The sequence below is a fragment of the Zonotrichia albicollis genome, chromosome 4, assembly GCF_047830755.1.
Source record: "Zonotrichia albicollis isolate bZonAlb1 chromosome 4, bZonAlb1.hap1, whole genome shotgun sequence".
In the NCBI taxonomy this organism is placed as follows: Eukaryota; Metazoa; Chordata; class Aves; order Passeriformes; family Passerellidae; genus Zonotrichia; species Zonotrichia albicollis.
In genome coordinates, this window is record NC_133822.1 from 52152117 (window position 1) to 52167466 (window position 15350).

Genomic DNA, 15350 nt, shown 5'->3' on the forward strand with positions numbered 1-15350 from the left:
AAAAGAGATATTGTAAAGAATTGTAAAAGCCCCAAATAAGTAATTTTGCATCATAGTGTGGTAATGATCAATTTAAAATAAACCACCCTCATGACAATTTTTCTGTAGAGTTCTGCTGTAGGAGCTGAGAGTCTTTCATCATGAGAAGAAATACCTAGGAAGTTATTAATGGTTTTTGTTGTGTTTATTTGATTAAAGGAAAAAAAATACATTTATTTTTTCTTTCTTTCCATTTACTGGCCTGTTTCTTCCAGAAGCCCATTGAGGACAAACTCTTCTAGTTTGTAATTCTTTTGTTTCTTGAACTTTATAAATGGTGTTGGTTGGTTTTTTTTCAATATTGAAGTCATACCATTTTTGTTGGTAACATCAGTGTCCTGATTGATATTTGATTAAAAAGAAATTAAATGTCAATTTTAAACACTTCTGAAAAGGAGCCTTTCTTTCTTTTTCTGGTCTATGGAAATTTTTGTTTTTCATGGAGCTTCTATGTTCTGTCAGAAGATAAAGAAAGTGAAGGTTTGGCTTGTTTTTGAGGGAAGCATTGATGCTGACAGAAACAGAGAGGTTTCTGTTTGAAGGAATCACAGCATGGGTTTGTATCTTCCAGCTAAGAGTTTATGATTGAAAACAACTGGAGGGGACCTTGCAAGGTCATCTTGAAGGATTTAATAGGGGAAGATCCCAGCATTTATATTGAGGATCTGTTGATTCATTTTCTGGACATAAGATAAATAGTGGTGTTTTCAACCCTCATGTACAAAGAGTCTTCTGAAACTCAAAGGGACTGAAAATGGGAAAAAAATGTTAGTGCTGTTCAGAGAAAAAATACTAATTCTCCAAGCTAGCAAGTTGTAAAGACATGTCTGTAAAGGTGATCCCTGCCCAAGAGGTGCCAGCAGACACACAGTGAGTGCATTTCTCTGCCCATCCAGCCAACTTCACTGAGAAATTGAGTTTAGCTAATCATGGAGTACCGTGCCAAGGGAGTTATATCCCTTCTAGTAACTAGGCTAGTTTTGTCCACACTGATCTGAGCATCTCTACATGAAACTGCTCACATCTGCAGAAACGTGTTTGGTTAGTAGAGACAGCTTCCTTGGATGCATAGAGACATTAGAACTGTCTGGAGCTAAAACCTTCACAGCATTAAACCCCACTGCCTCCTACTCCCTCTATGTGTGTCTGTGGAAAATTTCCTTCCAGCAATGGTCCACGCTGGACTCACTGGATTTTCAGTGGCTTTGGTTGCACCTCAAAAGAAAAAAGATGCTAGATTGTATTATGGGGATTCTGATGGCTCAAGGAAAGAAGTGATTTTGTGTAAAACATTATTCCTTGCAGAGCATGTATGGAGATACCACAGCAGGAAATTACATCAGCCTGGCTTTTAATGAACAGACTCACAAATAACATTCCTTAGCAGAAACTGACTGATGTATTCTCGTTAGTGTCAATAGGTAGTATAATAAATTACCATTTATCAATTTTGGTCATTGGCTCATAAGGAAATACAAAGAAATTTCTAGCAGTGAGACAGTGACTGACTGTTCACACTTTGACTGGAACAGCAGCTTTATAAATGGAGTAACCAGTCTGCATAGCCCTCTGCTGTGTCCTGCAGAAATAGCATTGCACCTGACTGTACGAAGGAGATTGAGTTGAATGAGGTTAAAAAGTAATGCATTTATGTTGCTGTGCTTTTGACATGTCAGGCTCCATGTGCAGAGGGTGAGCAGAGTTGAGCAGTTTATGAGGTGAGTGGAAAGCATCGATGCTGGCAGCCATCAGGCTTCATCCCTTGGTGCCACGGACTACAAGGAGCCAACCACTAATTTTGGTTACAAAACTCTGTTAAGGAGTACAGGAGCCTCGTGAAGGATAGCATGGATGGGCACAGCTGTTCCTGTCCTGCCTGCTATGAACACAGTAGCGCTTTGCTCTGTAGGAATGTTGGTCAACCAGCTATGGTCAGTGGTTCTTTCTGCAAACCACACAGCCTCCCTGACTTGTGTGGTTATTTATGAATTTTATCTTTTTGTTATGAAGAGGAAAATAATACTGAGCAGTTTCTATCCTATTTCTGGATTTTCACTTCAGATTTTAAATATCCTCTTATAGTTTTCACAGTCTTTAGTAATAATAGAAGACTGACAAAAGAAAAACAGATATGCATGAAATACAGAGATAGATTCTTTGACCATGTCCCCTCAATGGTACTATATATCCTAGTTTAATTTCTGAATTTTATCTTTTTCCTTGCTCTCTCAGTCCACAGACAGAAAGTAATTGTTGCTTTCAACACAGGTTTGATGTGCCCTCAAGTTCTATTAGTGTCGAGAACCTCAATTAAAAAAGGCATAATTTGTATTAATTTCTTTAAGCATCCAAAGAAAAGGCTCAACTTGAATGAGCTAACAGTAAGCAGGGGATGTGAGAAGCCTAGATGTTGGCTTGTCCTTGTCCTGTCAGCCTAAGGAGCATCTCCTAGCACTCCATTCTGTTCAGGCCTGGGGCTGTGAAGGGGAGAGGCCTTCAGTGGAGGACACAGCTGGACTCCTGGTTTTGAGGCCCTTTGCAAACAGTGTTGAAATGCTGTCACTGCAGAGGTTTTGGCTTTGGTCATGTTCCCCCTGAGCAACTAGTTTTTTGGGAGAGGACTTCTCTCTAGGTTTTTAGATTTTTGCCCTCTCCCTCTATATTCTCCAAAAGGATATCAAGGAAATACTGGGTATCTTTGGTTAAAACTGTTTTTTATGATTTAGTCTGAATAGTTCAGAACTTTCACTATTTTAATCATTCTTTGATTTCTCTTTCTTACAAAGAAGTAAGTGCATACCAAGTAAGTGGATCCACTTGAGCCATGCAGTGTCAAGCTTCTGTCAAGTCACAGAGAAAAAGATTAAAAATAAAAGGGCCAACTTTTTGTCTTCATCTCTCTGATGCAAGTGCCAACCTTTTCCTCAGTCAAATTTTTTTAATTAAGTGTTTTAAAAAGAAGAATATGCTTTGAAGTTGTTGGATAAATCAAGGAGGATGGGGATTCAATGGGTTTTAAGCATAGGCTTTGAGTAAATCATTAGGGATTTTATGAGGGTAGTGTTAGTAGAGTGCAAACAGTAGATGGTGAATTTGAAAGAGGTTATACAAGGATATCTATATACTGGATCTCTCTGGAAATAAGATTTAAAAAATATATTGGAGATAAAGTGATAAAATGTGAAAAATCATAGCAAAGGATAAAGTACTTTAATAAGATCACCATTGATAATTATATGTAAAAAAAGTAAAATGTGTTAAAAGGCAGGTTACTTGTTATTTTAGGTCTAAACTCAAGTCAACCCTTTACTTTTAGCAATGGAAATTCATTCTCCTGCCTGAATTTATGGTGTCCCTAGGGTAGTGCTGTTGTCTGATTGAAATGCTTGAAGTTTCTATAATATTCTGTTCAACAGATTGCATAAAGAATTTTAGAAATAATTTTAGTTTTGTTTGATTTTTCCAAGGAGCAATAGGTAGATGACTCTAGTGCATTCTGCTTTCTTTCTTTAAAAAAAAATTACCATGTAAATATTTTTGCCACCAAAGCTACAAAGGTTTTAAGATATTCTTTCTTATTTTGTTGACTTTTATGATGTTTCTGAACCTCAAATAATTATAGTGCTTATTGACATCATGTCATTTAAGTTCTCTTGTCTGCAGGGACTTTGATGAAACAGTGGTAAATCCTTAGTAAATTCCTTCTTTCTATAATACTAGAGATAATTTGGAGACTGATGGGAGAGAGCTCAGCTTTTTACTGTTTATGGCTGAAAGTTTTGGTCCCTTCAAACGAACCTCACTAATGATATGGTAGACATGTCATAGCTAGAAGTATTGCAACATCCAGCTTCCCTGAAGAAAAATATGGGCTAAGTAGTGTTTGACCAATTGATGCCACTATTCTGTTATGGTTTGCTGTTCTTTGATAATCCCAGAACTATACAAACTGAGATGAAACTATACAAAATGAAACGTACAACATAATTGATAAACTTAACACTGTTATGACATTTATTTATATGATGGCTCTGCTAGGTTCTGATAAGCCATAGCAAAGACCAGATTCAAGGGGTTGTTAAAGCTTTGGACTGCCTTCCTCTCAGTGCAATGCACTGTATCTATGCTGAGACCCAGGAAAACTCTGTTAGGTGCCAAATGCTTCCCTAGATACCAAATTAAACAGGCTTGTACAACTAGTGTTGTCCTAGAGTTTTCCCTCTATTTCCTAGAGGGAAAAAGGAAGTTAACTAATGCTGCCTTGTGAACCTCCAAAGGATAAAGTGAATCCTCCACTAAGGAATATGCAAAAGTTCTGCCCCATCCTCCTCTGTAGTGGGGTGGCTGCTGCCTTGCTGAGTAAGCATCTCCCTGTTCTGCAGTCCTGGGCTTGGGAGAGTGCAGCTTTTGGTTTTTAAAGCATGCTAAGCTAGTAATCCCAGCCAACCTTTAGTCAGTGGCGAAACTGACAACAGGCATCTCCAGAGAATTATTAGTCATCTGGCCATTTTCTAAAAGTATTTTTTCTCCTGACTTGGCTATTTTTCTCCATGAAGTGGATTAGTTGGTGGTATATTGATTACATCTGCTGTCCATTACCTTTTCTCTTTTTACATCTGCTATCCATTACCTTTTTCTCTCTCTAGTCTTTTAGGTATTTTATATGATCTAAGTCTTCTTTTCCAGGGACAAGAATTCAGCAAGTAGCCCAGTAATGAAGACCACCTGATTAGAGGCAAGGTACTGTCAGATCCAGTCCACTAATAAAGTTTACACACACAACTACTGCTGAATAATATACACTGGAAGCTGAAACTGGAACATGGAATTTTTACTTGCTGATTATTTGTTCATTAAGGGCTGGGTAGGAGTTTGGATGTAGGGATCTTGTAAGTAGCCCATTTTTTCTAAGTTGTTTAAATGGTGCCTAAGTCCTGTTGTTGTCATGGCTACCAGCCTTGCTGGGAGATTCAAACAGGTATTTTCTGCAAGCTGTCTGCATTTGTAGGTGATTAATCTTCTCAAAATCTTATGTAACAATTCATAAGGAATTAGTATGTGATACAGCTTTTTCTGTTCCAGTTGTGGATGTATATTCAGAAGACATTTTCTAAGACAAGATTAAGCTACATGAACCTATTTTTCTACAAATACTTTCTGACTGGTACAATAAAAGTTGCAACTCCATCCTCTAATCATTGACTTGGACTTACAACAGGACTGTGTGTCCAGACATGGCATCTCAAGGTCAGCCAGCCTGCATTTCTGGAAATAAATTAAACGGTGCTTACTTTTAAAAATATTCTGGTTGTCTTTCTAAGTACCCAGGGCACCTTTATACTTGTTGAGGTCAGTATTGTAACTCCTAACACCAAAGGAAAAACATATTTATCTTCACTCAAAATTGAATTCTGTTACTCCATCTTTTAGCTGTTCATCCTTATGAACTTTTCTGGAGTTGTTGTTTATAAAGTACTGTAAATAAGATTAATTTTTTTAAAACCACAACTGAGTAAAACATGTCAAAAGAATTTCTGAGAACATTAGTATTTTGTAAAAATGAAGAAAATAATTTTTCTGTAGATTCATTTATTTATAGTCAGAAACAGTTTTGCCAAATCTAAAAGCAGTTTTACTTCTGATTGCTTTTTAAGTGTTTTTATGACATGCAAAATATGTTAAAGGAGATAATGAACTATCTGGTCTCCTAATTTTATGGCACAAGGAAACTAGTCAGAAATGAAAAGGACGTAACCTAACAGCTGGAGACATGAGAAATCCAATTTGTATTCAGATTTCTTTCTGCAACCAAAAGAAAATGGCCATGTTTCTCACACTAGGTTTGAAATACTACAAATTCCAAATGTTTTGTAAACTCTGTGAGCTGATAGCAGCCTAGCTTTTCCTGATGAATATAAACCATCTCCCACATTTCTGAGTTACTTATTCATTTTATGCCATGAAAAAATAATTATAGCAGAAGCTGTTCCTAAAAAATATTTTTACTGTTGTTGTAAGACAATGTAGGACTTTTTTCAGCATCTTGAAATTACTTTGACAGGACATTAGGGATGACTTAAGAGATCTAAAACATGATGACTTGTGCTATGCACATGTAAAATTTATATGACCGGAATACTTTGAAGACCATTAGTAAGGGTAGTTTTTTATCAGTAAAATGGGTAATTCTTGCATGTTAATAATGCCTTCCTACACATTTTGAAGCTGTGTCAGGGGCAATTTAGATTGGATATTGGGAAGCAATTCTTCCCCCAGAGGATGGTTGGGCACTGGAACAGCACTAAGCCTGACAGAGTTCAAGAAGCATGTGAACAAGTGCTGTGCAGGGCCAGGTATTTGGACTTGATGATCCTTGTGGGTCCTTTCCAGCTCAGCACATTCTGTGATTTGAGAGCAGTTCTCAGAGCAGTTAATTGTTTCTCTCATTCTTCTGGAGGTGTAGTAGCCATAGCTGGCAACTTAGTATCTTGTCATCCCACTGAGCAAACTTTAAAAAAACATGTGCTGGTAGTAGAGTGGGATTAATGCTTTGGTCTGCTGAAAAATAATTGCTCAGAAGCAGTAATTATGCAGAGTGCATAATTATATAGTGTATAATTATGCATTAAACACTGCATGTCTTGAGTTTTTTATTTCTGTTTATTTTTATTACACAGAAGCAAATTCAAGTTAGAATTCCTTCAAAATATCAAATATCTAACAAAAGAGTTTTTAATCATTGCTGAAGTCTGACTCAGGTACAGATATATCCTAATACATTTGGTGAATATGCAGTGTAATTTGATATTCAGTATTTCTTCTACTTAACTCTGCACCGTGACCTCTGTGTCAATACGACTGTCTTTTGTCTCTGGAGGTTGCTAGACACTTTTGCAGCACTGTATATGCTTTTGTACCCCAGTTGCTGGAATCACCTTTTCCAGAACAAAACTGGGAAAGGAGGCATCTGACAAATCTTTCCCCTAGAAAGGTTAGAAACCTCTATTTGTTCAATTTTCTTAGCCTTGTCCTGACTGGATTGTGCAAATGGTTCTTACCAACTCCAGGGTGCCAGAGTGACAAAACAATATACCTAGAGTTAATCTTTTTTCTTATTATGGAACAGTTATAGCTATTGTACAGTTAAGGTTGAAGTTCACTTCCATTACAAGCCTGATCTACAACTCCCATCAACAACTTATCCCCAAAACAAGCCATTACCTGTGCAATTTCACATCATATCTCATGCAGAGTTGTATATTTCTATGAAGGCTAAAGAAAGAATACAGAAAGGGCTCTTAAAGTTCCAAAGCTTGATTCTCTGCTGCCATGAACTAGTTTTAGTCATCATAAACAATGAATGTGTCATACAATGTGTATGTGTATATTTTATTAAAGGTATTACTACCTTGCGTATTGTCAGAATCCCTAATAAGTCCTGTCATAGGACTATTTTCACTTTCTTATTGCTTTGATGAATGTTTACTGTCTTGAGATTTCATTTCAGCTTGATGTTTGTGTTTATGCATGAAGGTATGTGTAAAATATCAGGCAGCTCAATGCAGTTATTGAGAAGCAAGACAATTGCACAACAGATCACTCCTTTCTTTATGTAAACACTATGTTGTAGCTTATGAAAAGAAATATCAAAAGCCTAAAAAATTCCAAAATGAGATATCAGTTACTGGTTTAGCACAGGACAAAAAATTTCTGGATAACACCCTGCCAGTTGGCACTGGCAGACAGTAAACCTTATATTCCACTTGGTGAAGCTGGCATTAGATTTAAAATGTACCAAATACTTACCTGAAATTAAACTAGCTTCAAAAAATATCCATATTATTCAAAACTTTTTAGTAGTTTTCTGTTTAGTCTCACAGTTTTGTGGTATGATAATAAGTGGCAGAAAAATATATGTGCTGCTCCCTCTCTCCCTATAGTATACACTAGCATTGTTAAACTACATTTTCCTATTATTTGATCAAATAATTCTTTTAATTTGGTTAGGAACCAGTTGTGCTAATTTAAAAATGTAGTCCAATGTAAAAAAAAATGGTCCTTGAAATGCTTGTGTTTTCTTATCAGACAATTTGCTTTTGAAGAATAATCAAGACTTCTATCTTGAACTAAAAAAAATCAATATCCATGTTAATAAGCTTTGCTTTTTTGTATTGACAGGATCTAAATATAGAAGGGACAGAACCATATTAATTCTTGTCACATTTTAAAAGGAATATGTAAAAAGTGTTAGACCTGTTCATTTGATCCTAGGTGCCTTACAACATTTTTTTACATCCTTTTGTAACTCATTAGACAGACCCTGTGGTATTTGAGAGGTGTTTTTTTGTATAGGAGTTTCACCATGTAACTGACAGTTTTTCCCTGGAATAACCTTCTTTTATTTCACTAAGATATATCTGTAGAACTGGCTATCAGTTGTGACAAATTGATGTTTTCTTCTGGAGCTCAACGACTTTCTTTGGATTAGGTGTATGAGAACAGTAAATCTCATTTCCAGTCCTGACTTAAACTCAGTGCCAAAGAGCTTTTGCACTTAACCCTCTGTGTCACCTATCTTCTCATGAACAAAGTGAACATATGAATAAAACTCCCAGTTTTGTTCTTGAAAATCTATTCCATGTTGAATTAGCAGAGATACCAACTTTTAGCTATTTAAGGAAGATGATATATCTATAATCATCATATTTTAGTGGCACACGTAGTTATTTTGTACTGGAGACTGAAATAAATTGCATGTTATCTTGTAGTACTAATGAAAACAAATAGAAGAAGTTACATCTTCTATTGTGCTTGCTATGGATTTGTCATGAAAATTATCACAAACAAGTCACAATGCACACCAAACAGGGTTTTTTACACAAGTCAATATATGGTTTTGCTGCAGAAATCTAATTAATGTGATTGATAATAGTCACCATTTATTGCATAGAACTGCTCTAAAATGGCTAGTGCTTGAATTTTGGTTGGTCATATTAATTATTAAGTATACTCCTTACTGATTCCTTTGCACAGTTCTATTTTAAAATTGATGGTGTGAAAGGAGATGGTCTTATCTGAGCTGAGATAAAATTGAGGGTCATAACTTTTTTTAAAACCATAAGGTGTAACAGACTGTGATCAACTTGGGATGAGACCTCTCTCAAATAAATGTCAAACTGTAGTTCCTTGCCTAATTAAGAAAATTAAGGAAAATTAAGAAGCTTGAGTTTTTCTTCATTAACATTAGTATTAGTAACATTCATGTGCATTAGAGTAGAGTGGTATGTCTTTAATTTTTTATTTTAAAATCTTAAGTCTTTACATTCATTTAAGTTATATCTTAAGAAATGTTTTACCTGAAAATTTCTTATTCCACTATTAAGCTGAATGGCAAGTATATAATTAAAGATGCGTGGGAGTATGGATCTTGGTTTCTTTCAGTGCATTCAGAGATCAATGTGTCTTTCTCTAGTTTTAAACATTTAGATTAATTCAGTATTTTCTTATAAATTGTAATTTTGGATAATTTACTGTCCTGCATTTTTGTTGCTATTTGTAGCAGATAGTCCAAGTAAAGCAGATTGATGTCTGACATGGACATGTAAAAATCCAACAATAGCCTTAATTTATTTGACAGCATCTTCAGATAATCTATACATTTCCTTTCACAATATGCAGAATTTTAATGGTAGGGCTGTGAAAGGCTTTTGGGCAAAGGATTAATTTGCAACACTGGAACAAAAAACCTCCTCTGTGTGTGTGTGTGTGTGTGTGTCAAGGCTATGCAGCTCTTTTGTTAACTGGGAAATTTTTACTGCAGTGTCTGTCTGCAGCAGTATAATTGCAGATGCATTCTGCAGTGAAGGTGCAGTCCTCTCCTTAGAGTACAGATCTGAAGGATTTGAAAGATTTTTTTCAGACTCTCCAGGAGGTGATAAAGAGAAGTTTTTAAAATATCTTTCTAAAACAGAACTCAGGGCATTTATTTTTCACGGTTTGGGGGATCTCTCATGGTCTTTGGTAAGACATTTTATCAAAGGGAGGCTGAAAAAGAAGGGGCTGATGTAGAGCCATTGAAGAATGACATAAATTCAGCTGGTTCCCTCTTTGGGAAGGGAAAACATATAGTAACTTTCTATTCTGGTCTTTTCTGTGAAAAATTGAACATTTCCCAGTGGGTTCTGGGTCAAGATATGTGTTTGTAATGCTTGAGGTTTTGACTTCTTTGGTGTTTAGACAAGAATATTTCAGCAGTGTTTTGGAAAGGAAAAATAAAAACAAGGCTGTCATTGATTTTGGTTTAGAGAAAGCTGTAGTCACTGGCTTGAGAGCTATCCAAATGAATCATCTTGATGGGTCTACACAGGAAAGCAGTTTAAAGGGTAAAGAATAAATTAAAGGATATTCCTTTACATTTAGGGTTTTTTCCCCATATCTATAAAGCTGGAAACAACATATGAACTGCCCTAATTTTAACTGATTCTTAAGCTCCTGAAGGCATAAATTAGAGAGAATATATATATAGGCATATATACATTGGTATATATTTATAGAGATGTTTGAATATCTGTGATTATAGACTAATGTTAGCATTTCAGGTTTTTTTAGGTAAACCACTCCTTTTTCTATGATTCTATTTTATTGCAGCTTTTATTTAAGTTTTTCATACCCATCTAACAAAAAGTACTGTTAAATTAATTCATTCAGCAGAGTTCAGCTACTCGGTGCCAGAGGAGATTGGTCCCAAAACATGATCCCAAAATAATGAGGGCTAGATTTAGCTGCCCTTTTGCTGCTTTTTCTCTTTTCTCCCATGTAAAAGAAGAAATGCTAATGCTGACTTAGTTTTTCCACACTTAAAAAAGAGAAGATGACTTCTATTAGTTCATAATGCCATGCCCAAGAATGCACTAGAGATGGCTGCTTGATCCATCCCTGGGACTGTCATGCCAATGGAACATGCAAGATGAAGAGGAACATAGTGCCACAGATGGATTGAAAAGATACCCTCCAAAATCTCCTGATCTTTGGCTCCTCAAATGTTTTTGTTTGTCAAAACCAGTGACAAGAAAAGCTCCCCAGCTGGGACAAGTCAACTGACAGCAGTATACAGAGCCATAGTAACAAATTGTGAGGACTATGAGGAACACAAATTATGAAGAACACAATTAGAATTTTTATACATATCTAGTTAAAATACTTGGAAAAGCATTATGCTAGAAACATAATGAGCTTGTATGACTTAGAAAAGATAACATCAGGGATGAGATTACTGCAGAAGCATAGTTACCTAGTAATGTTATTTTCATGTAATTTTCCCAAATCCCTGTCATCTGTGCTGCTTAATAAGGGTTTTCAATGGATGTCAAAATGAAGTATTTGGAAAAAAAAATATCCAAGGTAGTACAACTATTTTTTTCCCTGTTGTTTGAAAATATTTGGGTGGTATTAATCTAGGGGAAAAAAAGTGTGGAAATCGCCTGTTTTGTGATAAAATTCTAAGTGAAGTAAGAGTTTTTCACATCTGAGCTTCATATCTAAAACCAGGGATTTTTTATTTTTCTTTTGTTGTGTCTACATTGTGTTGTTAAAAATACCTATATCACATTTCAAACTGATCAAGGGAAAGCCATTTGTTGCTAAAAAATTTTCTCTATTCACAATATAAAGGTAATGTGATAACAGTAGTATCACATTCACAAGCATACATAGATGCCGCTGAAATTCACTTGTTTTCCCTGGGGCTTCTTCATCCTCCCTTTTAAAATGGTATCAATTTATGCTAATATGTATCCTATCCTATCTATCTTAATGTCTTCCAGGACATTATCCTAATAAATATCTCCCAAATATTCAAGGCAGTTATTTATATATAAAAGCCATTTATTTATATGTAAATTTTGATTAACTGGTTCGAGGATGCTGATATCTCTCCAAGCAGTGTTAAAAGCTGTGGAGCAAAGTTGCCAAGTGCAGCTCCTGAGAGCGCAGTGGTGGCACCGTGAGCAGCAGCACTTGCTGCATAGGGTCTTACTGCATAGCTGTGACACATTCAATTTAGTATGACATTCTAGTTCTGGAATGATTTTGCAATATTTTAACATTTATTTTTTAAAAAATTAACTAGTAATAATAGTTTAAAATATTCCACGTAGACTGTAAAGAGAAAGAATAACTTGAAATTTTTTTTACAAGGCATGCACATTATTCAGTGTTCCCTGCCTTTGGTTGGATGGCTTTGGTTCCTTGAGCTTATCAAAGCAGAAAGCTTTTACCAAAAAGTAAAGAGGTGGTACCTAATTTGTACTATGCAGAGAATGGGAAATTGCTTGCACAAGGTGTGTTCTTGATTGTTCAGGGCTACTGAAAACATAAAATGTTTTGAAGATGTGGGTTGTAACTAAAAATTAGAAACTATTGTATTTTGAATCAAAAGTAAATACTTTTGAATGTTTTAAACTTAAGATGATTTTTGAATCAAAATAGTCTTAAAAATTAGGTTTTGAAGCAGATATTTATTTAAAATATTTTGATTTATTCAAGTTGAATTCATTTATTGGTTGTGGTTTTGCTTACTGATTTCTCTGCAAATACCCCTGAACAATGTTCCTGTAAAGTTTCATGGAGCAGCAGCTCGGCTACAACACATTTTTTATCCTGTGTACAGCACATATAGCTGTCACATTCCAAAGCCATAGTAAGGATAGACCCAGTCTAAATAAAGTGATGAGGTTTTATAGCTGCCATTAATTTTTGTGAACTCTTTTTGCAGTTGAATGGCCAAATATTTATTTCTGTCTCGACACGTGCAGACAATCTTAATAAGCTGACCAGTACAGGATACTAAAGGATGTGTGAAAATGTGCTCTTCAGTCTGGCTTGTGTTATTGCCTTGGTTTATACAACTCCCCAGGGTCCTTAAGGTGGGAGAATAGATTGTTTAGTAACACACTAACAGGATTTGAAGTGTTTCACCTCTAGGACATTGATTTATGTCCCAGGCTAGGTTGGCACTGAGTGTAGTTGTCACCTGAGAGCTTTTGTTTGGCCTATGTGAAATGAAAAGCTTAAATTCATAGTGGACAGATCCAAATCACGAAATTACCCTCTTGTTTTGTGCTAATTATGGCCTTTCACGTTTCAATAAAGAGACAAGGATTAAATAGACATTAAAACTTCCCTCATATCCCTGGTGAGTAATCTTTGTTAAGGCACTTTGTCAGGTTATCCTTGACAGTCAGGTGCTGCTGTCACCATGCCAAATACCCATTTAATCAGTAATGAAAAAACCTTCAAGAACAGAAAATCTCCAACACTACCTTAAAAAAGCCACAGAAAATGTTTATGATGAGAATTTCTACTGTTTAGAAAACTGTTATTCCTCTAAGATTTGGAGTCTAGCAATCTCAAACTCTGTAATCTGAAATGGTTGATTATCATGTGTCTAATTTCAGTGAAGAAACAGGGAAAAGCTGCATGCATGAATCACATTTCTATTTTTATATCTACTGCACTACAGATGCAGAATAGTGTGTTCACTGAATAGAAGCAATTCATGCTGAAATATGGGGAAAGTTCTAATCCTAATTGACCAAGCATGATATTAAATACAAGAATAGAACCTGCCTGCTGAAGAAAGTGTGTGAGTCCTATGCTACCTAGGTCATAACTTAGTGAAAGTAATATTAAAACTTTATTCTGGATTTGCTGTGGATGAACACAGGTTGGGGAGAAATTTGACTTAGACAGGAGATTTTATTTTGTTGTATTTTTTGCTGCAGAAGTATGGTCGAACAGTCCAACAGGTACTTGAGCAATGGGTGATTTCAAATGTCAGGGCATCCCCAAACAAAAGGATAGTGATCCTTAAAGCCCAGCTGCTACAAGAGTAGGAAGCACCCAGGTCCCCAGGATGTGCAGTTTGAGGATACCCAAAAGGGAATATCTCCATGGGAAAAAATAGCTCAGATCTTGTGTCTGAGGGCTTGGGAATGACTAACATATCTTCCAGAAACAAGAAGATCCTTTGAAATACATTAAATCAGAGAGGAGACTCCTTGACTTTGGATTTCTAAAGCATCATCTAACAAATCCAGAATACTTTAGATAATTAAAAGCTAATAAATTTATTTTTTGTTATTTTATGTTGTTTTATCCTTAAAGACTAGAGCATGGCTGCTGTAGTCCTTCCTTAATACTTTCTGGTAAATTAGATGCCAGTCTGCAGCCATGTAACTGCACAGTCCCCTTCTCTGTTAGTGGAAATTTGCTAAGACTGGGTGTGAGATCCCATGGAAGAAGAAAATGGCTTTACTCCAAACAATGATTTAGTTCAAAGAGTCACAGAATGTTTTGAGTTAGAAGGGATCTTCAATATATTATTTCAGTCCAGGGCACATCCATTTTGTCAGGCAAGAAGGCAAAATAGAGGAAAAGATTGGAAAATGTAGAGTTTTGATAGGACTAACTTGAAATTTTATATGAGCCTGTTGTATGTGGAGAGGAATTCTTACACTATGAATAGTGAGCATTTACTGAGTACTTGTCTGGGTCAAAAAACTTAGCACTCTGCAAGGTGAATTGATTGCATATTTGGGACTTGACAGGCTTTCAGTACACATTGCTGACATTTTGTCACTAGAATGGGAACAGAAGAACAACAATATTTTGCATTAAACCAGTAAGGAGACCTTCTCCATAAACCTACAAAATCTTGGATTTTTTACAGTCATTTCTCTAGTTGACTCATTCTACCAATTAAATCAAATTTCCAGATGCAGCTACACAATATTTGTGTCACCATCTCTTTTTATTATGTAAGCTACTAAACTCATGATGGGTTCTTTGAAAGCAATTGTTTATTACCTCGTTTGTGTACTTTTTCTTCATGTTTTTAATTTGCCAAGTCAACCAATTGCCTCATTTTTATGAAAGCCAGCTTTTAGCATAGACTGGTTTGTTGGTATCATTAAATAAAAGACATTAAATGATTACTGCAGTTGCAGGGAGTCATGTAGTGTAGTTTTAACCTTTAGTGAGTAAAACTCACACGTATGCAAAATTTTTCTACTGAAATCTGTTACTAGCTTTGTCAGCTGGCACAGCAATATATAGAAAGAAAATAAACTAATTCTTTTGGAATAGTGCAGGGATAAAGTACATGGCATTATCTTCTGGGGAAAAAAAGCTGAAAGGGGAATGTCCTGTGGTTTGTGTTGCTCTTGGTTTTCTTTTCCTTTCTGGTTTCTTCCAGCTTCAATGTGGAATGTTCAAGTGGCTGTTCATTGAAAAATGTCTTTATGATCTTTTTG

The 15350-nt window shown here is 35.7% G+C and overlaps 1 protein-coding gene across 6 annotated transcripts in view; it reads left to right on the plus strand.

Annotated features, from left to right (window-relative positions):
* TAFA2 (TAFA chemokine like family member 2) overlaps window positions 1-15350 on the plus strand; it is a 184641-nt gene that overhangs the window by 79549 nt on the left and 89742 nt on the right. Inside the window, exon 2 of one of the 6 annotated variants that reach the window (XR_012580078.1) lies at window positions 4726-4779. The exons of the other annotated variants lie outside the window; for them this stretch is intronic. The gene's annotated coding sequence lies outside the window, so the exon portion shown is untranslated. The remainder of the gene's footprint in view (window positions 1-4725; window positions 4780-15350) is intronic. 6 annotated transcript variants of the gene reach the window in all.